Source organism: Idiotropiscis lumnitzeri, unplaced genomic scaffold, assembly GCF_059441095.1.
Source record: "Idiotropiscis lumnitzeri isolate Australia: NSW breed Sydney's pygmy pipehorse unplaced genomic scaffold, RoL_Ilum_1.0 HiC_scaffold_45, whole genome shotgun sequence".
Classification (NCBI taxonomy): domain Eukaryota; kingdom Metazoa; phylum Chordata; class Actinopteri; order Syngnathiformes; family Syngnathidae; genus Idiotropiscis; species Idiotropiscis lumnitzeri.
The window spans coordinates 343869-363341 of NW_028283583.1; positions in this window are offsets into that span (position 1 = coordinate 343869).

The following is a 19473-nucleotide window of genomic DNA, read 5'->3' on the forward strand; positions in this document are numbered from 1 at the left end:
AGAAGGGCGTAAGGTGGACCTTCAATCCCCCTGCCGCTGCCCACCATGGAGGCGTGTGGGAAAGATTAATCAGGATATTGAAAAGGACTTTGCTTTCCATTACAAGGCAGCAAATTCTGGACGATGAGAGCCTTGTCACTGTCATCTGTGAGGTGGAAGCCATCCTTAATAGCCGTCCATTGACCACCCTGTCCGATGATCCTAACGATTTGGAACCTCTGACCCCAAATCACCTCCTGCTATTAAAGGCAAAGCCTTTGCTGCCACCTGGACTCTTCAAGCAAACCGATTCATATGCCAGACGACGCTGGCGACAAGTACAGTATATAGCAGATTTGTTCTGGTCCAGATGGGTAAAGGAATACCTTCCACTTATGCAAGAACGCCATAAATGGAGCAGAAGCAGAAGAAACTTTGTTAAAGGAGATGTTGTGCTGATTGCTGATGCCAACTCCCCAAGAGGATCTTGGGTTATTGCCAGAGTGGTAGATACAAACCCTGATCAAAGAGGAACTGTAAGAAGTGTGAAACTTCAGACGCCGACCAGTATTATAGGGAGACCGATAACCAAGATCTGTCTGCTGGTTCCAGCTAGTCAATGACGCACCTTATCGAAAGTGCGATTGGCCAAATTGGTATTTATTTATATTGTACGATGCTCCAAATTTTGAGTATTATTATTTCGCTTTGCCCATAATAATAGGGGCCGGTATGTTGGAGCAGTTTTCTTTTGAGTAATGCAGTATGGCAACACCACCACTAGGGCAATTGATGACGTCAGCACTGGTTGCGTTCATCCATAAATAACGAATGCAGGACAGGTGGGGGAACGCTGGTCGGATACTGTTTTTCAACCGCACTTACAAAGACGCATTATTTATGTACAAACTGGAAGATAGAAGATAGTATATTGTATTGATTACCGCATATGCGCGTATGTTTTTGATTTGAAGTTTGGAAGACCGTAGCCATTGATATATTTATTTGATTTACTTGACTTCACGGCATGACATCTGGACTGAAATGACTACGATTAAGACTAACCCTTGACTGTTTGACGTAACATACATAACTACACATCAACATCAAGACCAGTGAAGCCGAGCGAACGTCATCGCAACTTCAACTCATGGTGAGTGAGTGCGCGTTAAAACTTTCTTTAGCCAGCGTATCATTGAAACGGCAGTAACACTAGTGTCATTGGAGCCGACGTGTATCACTATATCTGAATAGCTAGCGTTGTTTGCACTGCGCTGGTGTCTAGGTCTCTTGCGTGCTAGCTCCATAAGATTAGCTTCAATGTCGGGTGCTCTGGCCCCAGCAATACACATTCTGTGGTTGGATTTTCAAGCTTAATGTATCGAGTAATTGAGTCACCTTTCACTAAAGTGCGGGAGCCAGGAGACCGAGGTGGAATGGAACTGCTCTGTGTCTTAACAGGCTCAACGCGATTAGCAAGCCATTTACGGCCAATGCTAACCGGTGCTGTCCGCCACATTTACGCTTACCACATTACTCTGCTCTAGCTGGCGGACACGTCCCTCTAGCAGCGAGAGTCTTTCCATGAGAATGGTGCAAGTGTTGCATGTGGTGGTGCACGAAACCATAGTTGCGTTTACTCGCCCGGTGGATGAAAGCAGACGAACAGATGTCGCGCCGAAAGTGACGTCACGGGTTGCGTCTCCTCAGAGTTCGTTCGTGCCTCAGCTTGGTTGATACATTACCAACACATACCTGTCAGGGCACAATAGTGACATTGAGAAAACGTTCTCGGTGCACAGCCTCTCTTGCGTCATCGCTAACTGACTGTTCTTCCACGGTCGTTCACCATCTCCATATGAGACTGTCAAGTTTGGTGAGTTTTCGTGTATGTTTAGGGGGTCAAAAATGCGATCGAACGATCGGAAAATAGAAAAAAAAATAATAACTAGCGCTGCAAGCAGCGATAAAGGGCCCTCGCAGCCCTGGCAACGTTGGGGTACCGGCACGTTGGAAATGTGAAATATTTACGAGAAAAAACGTGAGGAATCCTCACAAGGAATTTTTGTGGAGTTAAAGTTCAAGCAGTTTTTGTTGTCAAAGCCTCGTCCATGTTTTAAGTAAATTCAAAATGGCCGACTTCCTGTCAATTTAGAATGTGGCTCCCAGACACTTCTTATTATGTCTTGGCTTTATACATGCATCATCAAATTTTCAAAAAGTTTGAAGAAACACAGATCCAGGGCTGTTTTTTTTCAAATGTTCAAGGCGGCGATAGCGAGCCATTTAAAAAAAATTAAACAACAAACTAATAAAATATTGATGAATTTGCCAGGCCTGATTTTTCATGAGTTTTCATTTAAATTTCGAACCTCAAAATAAGCAAACTTGTTAACCTACTCTGAGAAAAATATCAACAAAAATAACTTGTATTTGCTTTAACCAGTAAGTGGCACTACCACTACGATGAAAAATAAGTTGGTAGATGTCTTCAGGATTGGACTATCCTTAAATTTGAAAATATTATAGAAGTTAGGATCATTTGATTCATGTTACGGTAGCTTTTGTTGCCACAGAGATTAATAAATTTCTGCAGCACCGTAATGGCTACGCCCTTTGCTGAAAAGTCACAAAATTCAGCATAGACTAAGATCAACGTCTTGAGGCTGTTCTGACAAATGTTCAGTCAGCTTCCTGAAAAGGGATCCGTGCAGCATATTAAAATGTAAAAAAAATCTATTGTTTTGAAACCATGAGGTGGACCTGTGTGTATAATAGTATAATAATATATAGATGTCTTCAGGTCGGGACGTTTTATGTACAGGGTAAGTTTGGGATTTTTTTAGAGCATGAGCAGGGGAGTTTTTAAGCATTTAGTCCATTGTGGTGAACCGCCCCCATTTAAGTAAATTCAAAATGGCCGACTTCCTGTAAAACCTAGCGCATGGCTCCAAGAGACTTTTTGGTAGGTCTTGGCCTTATACATACTCCATCGAATTTACAAAAAGTAGGTGAATCACTCAACCACGGCTGATGTTTTTGAATATTTCTAGAGGGCCATGGCAAGCCATTTTAAAAAAGCTGCACATTCCATTCCGCAGGATTGCTATGGTCATTGTGGGTCCTTTGACAAAAAGCAGTGGTGTAGTGTGTGACAACGCCACACGTTTCCCAGAGGCATTTCCATTGCGCACAATCACTGCTCCGGCAGTACTTTGTGCCTTGGTGCAACTCCTTTCCAGAGTTGGCATACCAGATGAGATTCTAACAGACCAGGGAACCAATTTCACTTCAAGGTTAATGCAACTGTTCAACAAACAACTGGGCATCTCCGCCATCAAAACCACTCCATACCACCCACAGACTGATGGACTAGTGGAAAGGTTCAATCAGACCTTAAAGAAGATGCTCCAGAAATTTTTGGATGATACTGGAAAAGACTGGGACCGGTGGCTGCCCTTTTTGCTGTTTGCCTATCGCGAAGTTCCTCAGGCGTCAACAGGTTTCTCTCCCTTTGAACTCTTGCATGCTTGGGAGGTTCAGGGGCCATTGGACTTGCTCCGAAAGGCCTAGGAGGCACCTTCCACCACGTCAAGTGATCGGGGGGTGGTGAAATTTGTGCTGGAAATGAGGGATAGACTGGCCAGGTACCAGTAGGAGGCAGAGGTCAACCTGCGGGAGGCCCAGAAAAGCCAGAAGACCTGGTATGACCAGCAAGCTCGCCACCGGGAGTTTAAACCCGGCCAAAAAGTATTGCGGCTTCTCCCCACATGCAACAACAAGCTTTTAGTAAAGTGGCAGGGGCCATATGAGGTCACCCGGAAGATGGGTCCAGTGACCTATGAGATTTTCCATCCGGAGAAGAAAAAAAATAAACATACTTATCATGTGAACCTCCTCAAAGAGTGGAAGGAGCGTTCAAACCAGGCTCCAAAGGAGGTCATACTCGCGCGGAAGGTGGAGGAGGACGACGACGACGAGGACGACGACGACAATGATGATGATGATGATGACGAGGCAGAGCTGGAGTCCTCGACGACGACAGATGCGCCTGCACTGGCACATCTGAAACCCAAGCAAGTCACAGAGATGTGCTTAATTTTCAAGACGGTGCCTTCTCTTTTTTCCGCCAGCCCAGGGAAGACGACGGTGGTAGAACACGTCATTCGTCTCAAAGAAGGATTACCAATTCGTCAGCGCCCCTACCGAGTTCCGCAACACTTGGTGGAGAGACTAGCCAAGGAGCTCCAGGAAATGCTGAAGCTTGGAGTCATTGAGCCTTCCAAGTCGGAGTGGTGCAGTCCGGTGGTTATCATCTCCAAGAAAGATGTGTGCTGATTTAGAAAGAGAGTGAAAGACGTTTAAGAGAAGAAGCAGAAAGTACTTAATATGGAGATAAAGAAAGACGAAGAAACAGGAGCGAGAAAAAAAGGAGGAAATGCACCAGCCGAGGATCAAAGAGACAGTGACAGTGAAAAAGGAAGTCAGGGTGAGAGAGCTGAGGAGGCGGGCCAGCGAGAAAAGGAGCCGGGATTGCCTCAACAAGTGGACAACAGCGCCCTGGGAAGCCTGCCACAAGAGATGAATGCAAAGCGGCCTGCCAAACAATCACACCAATCCAAGATAATATGCGTAAATGGGCTGCGGGCCTCACGACCACCCCGTCAGCACCGATCTTCTACCAAGGACGTGGAAGAGGAAGAGGACACCTGCCAACAAAAGACGACGTCTGCTACAACTGTAGGAAACATGGCCATTTAGCTCGAAACTGCCGTCAACCACCCAGGAAATTACAATTTACACAGACAGAATCAAGTTTGATAAGAAATTTGTGATTTGTCAGGACCAGTCGTGAAAGCAACGCAGGATCACGTGACGTAAAAAACAAACATAAAAAGCAAGTGGAGAAGCAGTTCTACATCAACGTGCGTTTTACTTATTAGGCCGTGATACACTGACACAATTGGACCTTAATATCAGAGTCAATAAGCAAGGGCGAATTCAAACAAACGTCAAAACTTTAAAAGGGCACATTATTATCGGTTGCTACATTTGGAAGAACAAAATAGGACGTCAATAAATTATTAGAAGTAGCTCACAATAGAGTCTGTTTGGGCGATGGCGTGCAACACATGGTTAGTCTGCAAGGGACTATCAGATAACATGTATCAAAAGTAAGTGACTTACTGAGGCCTCATTTCGATTCAAAAAGGGCGCATTGTCAGTGATAAGCAAAAAGAAAAAACTGTGCCAAAGCCTTAAAACCAATAAAAGAGAAGTAAATGATGTCTTTGAAAGAAGTGTGCAATTATTGTCGGGCATGGATTGCAAATTACTCAGAATACTCAAGAATACAAGATGGCGGCGCGCATAGACGCAGCGGCTAACGGCTCTCCCTCCCGCACTAACTATTCTCTTATTTATCGAATTTATATATTTATCTGAATTATTGTTGTATTGCACTGGAGAGGGGAACTCTCTAATATCGTTGCACACTTGAGTACAATGACAAAGGGATTTCTGATTTCTGAAATTACACGACCATTGCTGGACATCATTTATGACAAGCCAATGACAAAAAATAGTTTGAACACTTGCGGCTGACAAAGCTTTTGAACTTGTCACGCATGAAATCATTGATTACAATGTATTAGCATTACCAACTTGATATTTAATTGATAAATTGAGTCATGGGAACTCCCATGTCTCAACAGGGGGGGGATGATGATTGATATCCATAGTATGATGATTGATATAATTGATATCCATAGTATGATGATTGATAGCCATAGTACAGGACATTTGCTGTACCACTAGTTCTACAAATAAAATAAAAAATAAAAATAAAAAAATTGTAGGTCATGTCTAGTGTGTAGTAAACATAATGTTCAAGGGAAGATGAGACAAAAAAGAAGATTGTATTGACAAAGCATCTTAACGCACTACCAAATTACTATGAGCCATTTGAGCAAACAGTGACTGCAAAAAATGACTTCACTAGCCTAGGTTACTGAAGGAACCAGGGCAAAGTGAATCCATTTGTATATTAGTCACAACAATTGGATCCCGTGGCGAGAGCCACGTCAGAGTGTGATCAAGCAGTCCTGACCGCTGCTTTAAGGAATCCAAAAATGACATCCTTGTCCACCACATTCACATTGCACGGCGACCTAATTGTCACAGGGACACATTACACTGATAAGGTGGGGTGCGCTCTGCGTCATTTTTTCCCGCACCAGTAGAACATGCCTCACGACTGTGGAGGCCGCATCCAAATTGCCACCAAGCCGCGACCTGACCTTTTGGACACTTTTCTCCCGACTGGAGAGACATTTTTTTTAGGATTGCAAATTGAAATTTAGTTTCAAGGGATATTAAAATCTGTATGTTCAGGACAAGCAGCAGAATGTTTTGCACTGATTCAGGCTTGTAAGACACAAAACCAGGTGCACATTCCAGACTGATAAGAAGTAGAAGCGTTTGAGAACCAAGGTCACAAAACAGATAACTTGTTAGAGAGAAATTGTTAGAATAAGCAGGAAGAGCGTAGGCGGGTGTGAGAAAGTCAAAGTTTGAACAGCAAACTTGACAATTTGATCTCACACCAGGAAAAATGCACCACTATTTGAACGCACACATTGGGATAACAAAGGTGCAAACATTGCTGAGGACAGGTTCCGCAAATTGGTAGATGGCAAATCCTGGCTGCCTAATTCATTGGTTTAAAGGAGTAACAAGAGTGACACATGAGCGTAGCTTGGTTCCTCTCTGGCCTTGGCCATTTCAATAAGCTCGCCCAAAAGGAGTCAGGACATTTAAACCTGACAGTGGCACTACCACTACGATCAAAAATAAGTTGCTAGAGGTCTCAATGGCTGGAATATCTTCAAATGTGAAAAATTTCAAGAAGATGGGATCATCTGAGTCATGTTGCCGGAGCTTTTGTTTCCACGGTGAATAATCAGACTTTGCAACACCGTTAAAGCCACGCTCTTTGACAAAAAGTCACAAAATTTGGTATGGGGTAAGATCAATTTCTTGAGTCTGTTCTGACCAATTTTAAGCCGAATTTGTTTAAAGGGCTCCGTGCAGTACGTTAAATTGTAAAAAAAACAACATTTTTTGTCACCACTAGGTGGCGCAAGGTGTATAACTGAATACAAACATGTAGATGTCTTCGACTACCGACTCTTTATGTACCTGTGATGTTTTGGATTTTTAGCAGCTTGTGCAGGGGAGTTATCAAGCATTTTGTCCATTGCGGCGAAGGAAATATTCAACGAAAACTTTGAAGCCCCGCCCCCGTCATATAGTATTTCGGAAACTAAAGATTTTTGTCCCAGTGTTTGTCCCAGGTCTTAAAATGGTACAGCCGGAATTGTAAGGCAATCGGATGAACCCTGTAGCATCAGGGTGCAAAAGAATGACCTCTGTAAACGTGCAAAAATGGGCGAAAGTTGGACTTTCAAAAATTCATAACTCACTTTCTGTTCATTATAGACTATTGTCGTCAAAGAAAGTATTTGTAAATCTCGGGGTACTACACGTGCCTGGCAATTTTCGGAGGCCTACGTCAAACGGGCCAGTTTTTCCTTTGATGTTTCCCACTCTAGTTGGAGCTAGAGAGCCAATTTGTTTGCGTCGTTTACGACGACGCAAAAATATCAAATTTTTCGCCATGCCTGATGAGACTGCCAAGTTTGGCGAGTTTTGTTGTTAATGTTAAATATTTATGAGAAATAACGTGAGGAACCTTCAAGAGAAATTTTTGCGTTGTTAAATTTAGAGCAGCTTTTGTTGTCAAAGCGTCATCGATGTTTGAAGTAAATTCAAAATGGCCAACTTCCTGTGCAATTTAGCTCCTGGCTCCAAGAGAATATTTTGTAGGTCTTGGCCTTATAAATACTCCACAAAATTTTCAAAAACCTAGGTAGCACACTCAACCAACTGCTTTTTTGAAAATTTCTAGAGGGCGATAGAGAGCCATTTTTTAAAAGCTGCATGAGAAACTAATAAAATATTGATGGTTTTGCCAGGCCTGATGTGTATGCAAAGTTTCATGAGTTTTCATGCATATTTAGAACCTCAAAATAAGCCTAAGTTTATTAGCGAACTATGCAAAGCCACACCCACAGCTTTTCACGAAAAATGATACATTTCGTATTGCGACATCCGGAAGGGCTAAACATTCATCCAAGCAAATATGAGTTAGACCTTATTAACCTGCTCGGAGAAAAACATCAACAAAAATAACCTGCATTTGATTTAAACAGTTGGTGGCGCTACCACTACGATTAAGAATTAGTTTGTCGATGTCTTCAGGGTTGGGCTCTCCTCAAATGTGAAAAAATTTGAGATGATAGCATGATCTGAGTGATGTTACAGGAACTTGTGTTGCCAAAGAGAAAAATCAGACTTTGCGGCACCGTCGTGGCCACGCCCTTTGCTGAAAAGTCGCAAAATTCGGCATTGACTAAGATCAATGTCTTGAGGCTGTTCTGACAGATTTTTAGTCAGATGTGTTAAACGGGCTCCGTGCAGTACGCACCATAACGGCCATGCCCATCGCCAAAAAGTTACAAAATTCGGCAGAGAGTTCAATGTCTAGAGGTGCTTGTGTCAAAAAATTTTGTCAGATTCGTCAAAAGGGCTCCGTGTAAAAAAATAAAATAAAATTGTTTACACTAGGTGGCGCTATGTATATAACAGAATAAGAACATATAGATGTCTTCAGGTCCGCGTTTGACGTACAGGTGAAGTTTTGGATTTTTTGGAGCATGTGCAGGGGAGTTATTAAGCATTTTGTCCATTGTGGTGACACGCCCCCTTTGAAGTTAATTAAAAATGGCCGACTTCCTGTGCTATTTCGCTCATGGCTCCAAGAGACTTTTTTGAAGGTCTTGGCCTTATACAATCAAAATAAATTTTTCAAAAAGCTAGGTGAAACACACAACCGGGGCTGCTCTTTTGAAAATTTCTAGAGGGCGATAGAGAGCCATTTTTAAAAAAAACTGCACGAGAAACTAATGAAATATTCATGATTTTGTCAGGCCTGATGTGTGTGCAAAGTTCCATGAGTTTTCGTTCATATTTAGAACCTCAAAATACGTGTTGTTTTATTGGTGATATGTGCGATGCCACGCCCACAGCTTTCACAAAAAATGAAGAATTTCGTATTGTGACATCCTGAAGGACGAAACACTCAGCCGAGCAAATATGAGGGCGATCTTGTTAACCTGCTCAGAGAAAAACATCAACGAAAATAATTTGTATTTGCTTTGACCAGTTGGTGGCGCTACTACTACAATCAAAAATAAGTTGGTAGATGACTTCAGGGCTGCAATATCCTTAAATGTGAAAATTTTCAAGAAGATAGGATCATCTGAGTCATCTTGCCGGAACTTTTGTTTCCACGGTGAATAATCAGACTTTGCGGCACCGTAATAGCCACGCCCTTCGAAGCAAAGTCACAAAAATAGGGATAGAGTAAGATCAATGTCTAAAGTCTTTTTTGGCCAATTTTCAATCAGATTCGTTAAAAGGGCACCGTGCAGTACGTCAAAATGTAAAAAATTATAATTTTTGTCACCACTGGGTGGTGCAAGGTGTATAACTGAATATAAACATATAGATGTCTTCAGGTACCGACTCTTTATGTACATGTGAAGTTTTGGATTTTTAGCAGCATGTGCAGGAGAGTTATTAAGCATTTTGTCCATTGCGGCGAAGGAAATCTTAAGTGAAAACTTTGAAGCCCCGCCCCCGTCATATAGTATTTCGGAAACAAAAAATTTTAGCCCCAGTGTTTGTCCCAGGTCTTAAGATGCTAAAGACAGAATTTTAAGGCAATCAGATGAAGCCTTTAGGATCAGGGTGCAAAAGAATGACCCCTGTAAACATGCAAAAAAGGGCAAAAGTCGGACTTTCAAAAATTCATAACTCACTTCCTGTTCATATTAGACGTTAAAATATCAAATTTTTCGCCATGCCCGATGAGACTGCCAAGTTTGGTGAGTTTTTGTGCATGTTTCGGTGGTCAAAAATGCGATCGAACAATCTGAAAAATAATAATAATAATAATTTCTAGAAAAACAATAGGGACCTCGCAGCGGTCACTGGTCGGGCCCTAATAATAATAATAAAAATAATAATGATTTCCACAAAAACAATGGGGACCTCGTTGCGGTCGCTGCTCGGGCCCAAATAATAATTTCTACAAAAACAATAGGGACCTCGCCGCGGTCGCTGCTCGGGCCCCAATAATAATTTCAACACAAAGTCCATTGTGGTGACCTGCCCCCTTTTAAGTAAATTCAAAATGGCCGACTTCCTGTAAAACCTAGCTCATTGCTCCAAGAGACTTTTTTGTAGGTCTTGGTCTTATACATACAGTGAACCCTCGCTACTTCGCGGTTCACCTTTCGCGGCTTCAGTGCTTTGCGGGTCTAAAAAATATTCGGGGGCATTGTAGTTTCGCCGAGCGGCACGACGGGGCGCTGGAGCGGTTCGACGGCCGGCGTGCGCCGAAGAAGAGCGTGGGCGAAGAGGAGAGTGGACGAAGAAGAGCACGTTCCCCCGGACACAATCGGTGGCGACGTTTCGCGTGGTTCGGACCGTACCAGAGCTCCGGCCGGCGTGCGTGGCAGTTAAGCCGTAGAGGAGCACCGGGCGGTGCAGAGCGGCCCCTAAGTTTAACCGAATGGAAGCTCCGGAGGAGGAGGGCATGCTCGCGTCACAGTAAGCCGAAGAGGAGCACCTTCCCCGGGCACGGGCGGTTCCAAGCGGCCCCTAAGTTTAACCGAATGGAAGCTCCGGAGGAGGAGGGCATGCTCGCGTCACAGTAAGCCGAAGAGGAGCACCGTCCCCCGGGCACGGGCGGTTCCAAGCGGCCCCTAAGTTTAACCGAATGGAAGCTCCGGAGGAGGGCGGGCGTGTGTCACAGTTAAGCCGAATTGGAGCACCTCCTCCGCCCGGGCACGAGCGGAGCGCGAGGCTGTCAGTTATGAATGAATAAATGAATAAATAAATAAAGAATGCCACCTTTCATTTCACAGGGCACACCGGACGGCGTACCAGCAGGTAAAAGTCGGAGTAATTAAATAAATACAAAAAGAATGGCTGGGGAATAAAAAAATAATACATTTTAATAATAATTTGTTTTTTTTGTTATAACATGAATTTCACTCTCTCTCTCTCTCTCCCCGTGTATGTATATATATATATATATATATATATATTGTATATTTTTTTAAGCATTTTTGAAGGTGCGCCGCTACTTCGCGGATTTTCAGTTTTCACGGGTGGGCTCGGTCCCCATTAACCGTGATAACCGAGGGTTCACTGTACTCCATAAAATTTACAAAAAGCGAGGTGAAACACTCAACCAGGGCTGCTTTTTTGAACATTTCTCGAGGGCCATGGCGAGCCATTTAAAAAAAGCTGCACAACTAACGTATAAAATATTGATAAATTTGCTCGGCCTGATGTGTGTGTAAAGTTTCACGAGTTGTCGTTCATATTTAGAACCTCATAATCAGCGTTGTTTTATTGCCGAACAGTGCAATGCCACTCCCACAACTTTTCACGAAAAAGGACGAATTTCGTATTGTGACACCCTCATGGCCGAAACAGTCATCCGAGCATATATGAGGGCGACCTTGTTGAGTTGCACGGAGAAAAACATCCAAGAAAATAACTTGTATTAGCTTTTACCAGTTGGTGGCGCTACTACTACGATGAAAAATAAGTTGGTAGATGTCTTCAGGGCTGAAGTATCCTCAAATGTGTACAACTTCGAGAAGATAGGATCATCTGAGTCATGTTGCCGGAGCTTTTGTTGCCACAGAGTACAATCGGACTTTTCAGCACCGTAATAGCCACGCCTTTTGCCAAAACGTCACAAAATTCGGCAGAGAGTAAGATCATTGTCTTGAGTCTTTTCTGACTAATTTTCAGTCGGATTCGTCAAAAGGGCACCGTGCAGTACGTGAAAATTAAAATAAAAACAAATTTTTGATTCCACTTGGCGGCACTGTGTGTATAACAAAATAATAACATTAAGATGTCTTCAGGTCGGGACGTTTTATTTACAGGTGAAGGTTTGGATTTTTAGGAGCATGTGCAGGGGAGTTATTAAGCATTCATTTATTTGTATTAGGTTCATTTTGTCTTCTTATTATTGATATTTGACTGATTCATTAAAAGCAGACAATTATGTTTTAGGTTAATTTTTTACCTGACATGTTTCGGCGAGTCTTTCCCCTTCTTCAGAGTGTCGCATGATGGTGTCTTGAGACCCGTCTTTATCAGCTGATGTTCCATGAGGGTGTGACTTACCTGTAAAAAAAAATTAAAAAATCAGAGCAGTAAAAGAACAAGCACAACATGAACATTACAAATCAGCAATCACTGACCACTGCAAAAGGGAAAACCACATCATGGACTGGGAGAAGGGCAGGGTCATCCGCACCGAAGAGAACAAACAACAGCGCTGGATCAGAGAGGCCATTGAGATCTGCAAGCGAGGCATAAAAACCATGAACAGAGACAAGGGAGCCTTCATCCTCTCTACCACCTGGAGCAGCATCTTGGCGGAGTGAACGGACAGCGGGGGGCGTGACTTGCCTTCATTCTTGTGACAGGTAAGGCACGCCTTCATGGAACATCAGCTGATAAAGACAGGTCACAAGACACCATCACAGGGTTCGAAGTTAACTTTAAAAACTGCTTGCCCATAGGGCAAGTGCCACTAAAATTTGCCTTGCCCGAGTGGCCAAATTACTTGCCCAACTTGGGCAAGAATGGAAGCTCCGGAGGAGGAGGGCATGCTCGCGTCACAGTGAAGCCGAAGAGAAGCACCTTCCCCGGGCACGGGCGGTGCCAAGCGGCCCTTAAGTTTAACCGAATGGAAGCTCCGGGGGAGGAGGGCGGGCGTGTGTCACAGTTAAGCCGAATAGGAGCACCTTCCCCGGGCACGGGCGGGGTGAAATGAAACCGAGTTCAACCGAACGGAGACACGCTTCGGGGGAGCAGGTCCGGCGTGCATGACAATTAAGCCGAAGAGGAGCACCTCTTCCGCCCGAGCACGAGCGGAGCGCGAGGCTGTCAGTTATGAATGAATAAATGAATAAATAAATAAAGAATGCCACCTTTCATTTCACAGGGCACACCGGACGGCGTACCAGCAGGTAAAAGTCGGAGTAATTAAATAAATACAAAAAGAAGTAATTGAATAAATACAAAAATAATGGCTGGGGAATAAAAAAATAATAAGTTTTAATAATAATTTTTTTTTTTTTGTTATAGCATGAATTTCACTCTCTCTCTCTCTACCCGTATATATATATATATATATATATATATATATATATATATATATATATTTATTTATTTATTTTTTAAGCATTTTTGAAGGTGCGCCGCTACTTCGCACTTTTTTTTTTTTAAGCATTTTTGAAGGTGCGCCGCTACTTCGCGGATTTTCAGTTTTCGCGGGTGGTCTCGGTCCCCATTAACCGCGATAACCGAGGGTTCACTGTATTTTTTTCATTATCGAAATTTTTTTTTTTCTATTCTAGTTTTTAGTTCATTTTCGTTTACTAAAATAACCTTGGGCTGCAACTACTATCACAGCAACGGCTCATTAGATTTTGGCTGCTAAATATGCCAATTTGTCAGAGAGAAGACCGTGACAAAGAATGGCCCAATCGCAATAAACACTCTACACCATACGTTCCTCGTTGACGTGTACATGGGGTGTTGCAGAGCACAGGTTCCAAGCGTACCGATATTGCAGAATTAGGACAATGCGTGTGACGACACCAACTTCCGCCTCCTATGTCATCGAGCTTGGCGGCACGTTATCATTATTTATTTATTTGTAACAATTTTGACGTTTAGAGTGATATTAAAACTTAAGTAATGTGGTAGTTAAGAAAAAACCCTAGCTTGGGACCCACCGGAACAAGCTATAGCTTCATTTGTACTATTTGAGGCGCTCTCACAATCTGCGGCGCATGCACACAAGGTCGCTAAGTACGCTAGCTGCACTAGGACAAAACACATAGGTGACTTTAAAAGAGTGACCGAAATTGCACACATGCAACTGTTTATCATAATGTCATAATTCGATATGTACATTTGAAGAGAATTTTTTTCAGCATGGGCACAAGAATTCCACCGAACATCGCCAGTTCAATGGGATTTTGGTTAAGTCCGCAAATAATTGTGGACAATATACTTTGGCTGCGCGCTCGAATAATTTTACTCGTATATACTTCAATGAGGGTGTAGTGTGGGTATCGGGATCTTTAACACGCCCTAACACGAGGCTGACTCTCCAACCGCCACAGCCTTTTAATGACGAAATTATAAAATAAACAAAAACACTGTTAAACAACATAAAATAAAATAAAAAATCACATCATACTTACATTTATAAACTTTAATCCTCAAGAACATTATTCTCAGGTTGACCGAAAGACGAGGACACGGGAGCGCCTCGGGCATGTTCTTCTTCCTTGTGTAGGCGAATGACGTTTTAAGGTGCTTGTCCGCCACCTGCTGTGCTGAACTATGTATTAAAAAAGAAAAGCAAATTGTTGAATGTTTTTTCCCCAATGAAGACTGAATTGTAAAATACCCGGAAATGGCTTTTCTGTTTTATTGTGCATTTTTAAAAAATTCCGATTGTCCTTTTTTGTTGAGATAATTGTTGAATATTGAAATTGCACATGTAACTGGTAATTTAGTTTTAGATATTATTTGAACCAGTGGAGGGCCATGCATTTCACACCTGGGCCTTCAATGAAGTCCTACTTCGTCCAACTTGAATAAATCCCCCTCATAATACCATAATTTATGACACCACGGGTGGACAAACAATATACAGAAAAGCACTTAGACAGCACTGAGCGAGTGTTGGACGATATAGCTTCTCTTGAAAGGTCCGTGTTGAAAATGGCCTCGCAAGTGAATCTTCAATTTATAAAGATAAAGATGTCTTTTAATAGTCCCATAACGGGGACATTTGCAGTGTTACAGCAGCAAAGATATAGATCACACAGTGGCACCGACGTAATGTAGCCGTTAATGTATAACATTGGCAGCAGGCATTCATAAAAAGCATGCAAATATACACAGTATATACGTATATACACAGATCCCCATGTATATACACACTTACAGCCCACAACATATACAAGTGTAAGGAAACACTCCTAATGCCTGTCTATGGTTCAGAGGGGAAATAAATAAAAACGCTGCAATGATAAAAAAAAATACTGAATGATTGAAAATACTGCAATGATAAAAATACTGCAATGATAAAAGTACTGTACCCAGCCAACATGTCCAACTGGGCCCCAAATGGGGCAAATGCGGGATTCCTGGGTACCAAGTGGGAATGGGCTAGAAGTGGGCAATGGTACAGGGTTCCATGTGGGCGCCATCTGGGATTGGTGGGCATGGGCTTAAACTGGGCAATGTCATGATCCGCGTCGGACATGACCGGGGTTTTGTTATTGTTTTCATGTTCATGCGGTTTTGTTATTGTTTTCTTCACCTCCCGGCCATGTGCACTTGTTATTGTTTTGATCTGCTGAGTAGGGGCGTTTCCCCTCAGCACCTCGCCCTCACCAGCCACGCACCTGTTCCCCGTCAGCTCACACACCTGATGCCCATCCGCACTCCTAATGACTGGACTATATAAACACCTCATCCCAACAACTCATGGTCGGAACATTACTCCTGCTACTCCGTTTGGACTGTCACGACCGCTCCCTGATCTCCTTCACGGCCATGTTCTTGCTCTCGCCCCATCTCATGTCCCTGGTTTTTGTCACTGTCTTGTTCTTCGGCTTTTGTTCTGTTTAGTCACGTTTAGTTCGTCTTAGTCATTTTGCACCCTGCCACGTTTGTTTGTCCACGCCATGTTGTTTGTTCATTTGATTAATTTAATAAATTCCCTTTAGTTTACCCTTTTCCCTGCTTCCTCGCACCTCTGGGTCCACCTCCTCCTCGCCTACCGGCGAACCTGACAGAATGTTCCGACCAACCACGGACCCAGCGGGAAGCTCTCGGCGACATCGTCGTCGCTGCTCGGACTACCCCCCTCAGCCTGCCGACCAATCCCGCGTCCTTCACGTAGGTTCTATTTTTCGTTCCCCACCGGTTTTCTCCCCTGCGTTTCATGATAATGTTAAGGATTACCCACCTGTCATACCTCCCCATTTTATTATAGATTCAGATTACCAAGAAGATTTTGAGCGCAATGCCATTACACCACCTCACATTTTAGTAGACTCAGATCACGAGGATGACTTTGAATACATTTATGACCAGTTGTATGCCCAGCATGACACAGATTCCGTTAGGATCCGTCACTTTCCTCCCCCCGAACAATTTCCGTCACCTTTTTCTTTTGACCATTTTGAGACCACCTCCCACGTCACCTCGCGTCGTTCACCTCGTGCCAAATCACGTAGATCACGGCCACGTCGTTCACCACGTCCACAGTCTGTTTCTGCTCCTAGTCACGTTCCCCTCGCGTTTCATAGCTCACGTTCACCAGCACCAGTAGTCACGGTCCCTCATGTTTCCCGTTCCCCTGACTCCCTATGGCGGCAGGCTGATAGGGATCAGTTCCCCCGTTTCGGCTGCGCCCGGCCCGGCTGCTGCGCCCGGCCCGCTGCAGCCTCCACGTCAGCTGCGCAACCCACGCCGCCTCCACGTCAGCTGCAGCCTCCAGCGCCGCCCCCTCGCCAGCTGCAGCATCCAGTGCCGGCCCCTCGTCAGCGGCAGCCCCCAGTGCCGGCTCCTCGTCAGCGGCAGCCTCCTGTGCCGGCTCCCCGTCGGCTGCAGCCTCCAGTGCCGGCTCCCCGTCGGCTGCAGCCTCCAGTGCCGGCTCCTCGTCGGCTGCAGTCCCGTCCCGGCTCCTCGCCAGCTGCTGAGCCCAGTCCCGGCTCCTCGCCAGCTGCTGAGCCCAGTCCCGGCTCCTCGCCAGCTGCTGAGCCCAGTCCCGGCTCCTCGCCAGCTGCTGAGCCCAGTCCCGGCTCCTCGCCAGCTGCTGAGCCCAGTCCCGGCTCCTCGCCAGCTGCTGAGCCCAGTCCCGGCTCCTCGCCAGCTGCTGAGCCCAGTCCCGGCTCCTCGCCAGCTGCTGAGCCCAGTCCCGGCTCCTCGCCAGCTGCTGAGCCCCGTCCCGGCTCCTCGCCAGCTGCTGAGCCCCGTCCCGGCTCCTCGCCAGCTGCTGAGCCCCGTCCCGGCTCCTCGCCAGCTGCTGAGCCCCGTCCCGGCTCCTCGCCAGCTGCTGAGCCCCGTTCCGGCGCCCTGCCAGCGCCGCTAGTTCACGTTCAGGCGGAGCACGTTGTGCGTCCGTCCCAAGCTCACGTTCAGGCGGAGCACGTTGTGCGTCCGTCCCAAGCTCACGTTTCGGCGGAGCCCGTCCGGCGTCCGTCCAAAGTCTATGTTCCGGCGGAGCCCGTCCGGCGTCTGTCCCAAGTCTATGTTCCGGCGGTGCACGTCGTGCGTCCGCCCCAAGTCTATGTTCCGGCGGTGCACGTCGTGCGTCCGCCCCAAGTCCAGGTCCCGGCGGTGCACGTCCTGCGCCCGCCCCAAGTCCATGTTGCGGCGGAGCACGTTCCGCGTCCGCCCCAAGTTTATGTTCCGGCGGTGCACGTCGTGCGTTCGCCCCAAGTTTATGTTCCGGCGGTGCGCGTCGTGCTTTCGCCCCAAGTCCATGTTGCAGCGGAGCACGTTCCGCGTCTGCCCCAAGTCCATGTCCCGGCGGAGCACGTTGTGCGTCCGTCCCAGGTTCACGTTCAGGCGGAGCACGTTGTGCGTCCGTCCCAGGTTCACGTTCAGGCGGAGCACGTTGTGCGTCCGTCCCAGGTTCACGTTCAGGCGGAGCACGTTGTGCGTCCGCCCCAGGTTCACGTTCAGGCGGAGCACTGAACGTGAACCTGGGACCTTTGGGGTTCCTTTTTTGTGTTTTTTTTTTCTCCGTGTTTGTTTTTTTGGGACGTCTGGAATCCGTCCCTTGAGGGGGGGGTACTGTCATGATCCGCGTCGGACATGACCGGGGTTTTGTTATTGTTTTCATGTTCATGCGGTTTTGTTATTGTTTTCTTCACCTCCCGGCCATGTGCACTTGTTATTGTTTTGATCTGCTGAGTAGGGGCGTTTCCCCTCAGCACCTCGCCCTCACCAGCCACGCACCTGTTCCCCGTCAGCTCACACACCTGATGCCCATCCGCACTCCTAATGACTGGACTATATAAACACCTCATCCCAACAACTCATGGTCGGAACATTACTCCTGCTACTCCATTTGGACTGTCACGACCGCTCCCTGATCTCCTTCACGGCCATGTTCTTGCTCTCGCTCCATCTCATGTCCCTGGTTTTTGTCACTGTCTTGTTCATCGGCTTTTGTTCTGTTTAGTCACGTTTAGTTCGTCTTAGTCATTTTGCACCCTGCCACGTTTGTTTGTCCACGCCATGTTGTTTGTTCATTTGATTAATTTAATAAATTCCCTTTAGTTTACCCTTTTCCCTGCTTCCTCGCACCTCTGGGTCCACCTCCTCCTCGCCTACCGGCGAACCTGACAGGCAAATGTTGTGGGTGCAATACGGGTTGTGTATGGGCTAAGTGGGCATGGGTTAGAACTGGTAAAGATAAAGATAAAGATGCCCTTTATTAGTCCCACAATGGGGAAATTTGAGGTGTTACAGCAGCAAAGATATAGCTCACACAGAGTCGGCGGCGTAATGTAGCCGTTAATGTATAACATTAGCAGCAGACATTCATAAAAAGCATGCAAATATACACAGTATAAACGTATCTAAGTGTAAGGAAACACTCCTAATGCCTGTCCATTATACAGAGGGGAAAACGCTGTAATGATAAAAACTACTGAATCTACTACTGAAATCATTTATAGGTCCTATTTGGGTTATGTGTGGGCTAAGTGGGCATGGGTTAGAACTGGTCAACCATGTGAGGGTCTCATATGGGCTGTATATGGGCCAAGTGGGCATGGGTTAGAGCTGGTCAACCATGTCTGGGTCCTATTTGGGTTATGTGTGGGCTAAGTGGACATGGGTTAGAAGTGGTCACCATTTATCGGTCCTGTTTGGGTTATGTGTGGGATAAGTGGGCATAGGTTAGAGCAGGTCAACCATGTCTGGGTCCTGTATGGGTTATAGATGAGCTAAGCGGGCATGGGTTTGAAAATTTGTTCTGTAGCCTTTTTTATATTTAATGCATGCTATGCTAATAGTAACCACCCGAAGACTATTCTCAGTAGAACTATTCAATGGATGCCAAAACGATAGAGACATGGCCATGGAGCCTATGCTGCGAGATTGTGAAAGGACTAAAATAAGTGTCGGAATTTTGAGGACCAGAAGTCAGCTTTTATTAGGTTTGACATTGATTTAACTTATGGAACAATGCAAATTATGGTCGTGTTGTTGTTGGACTTTTTCAGCTTTTGA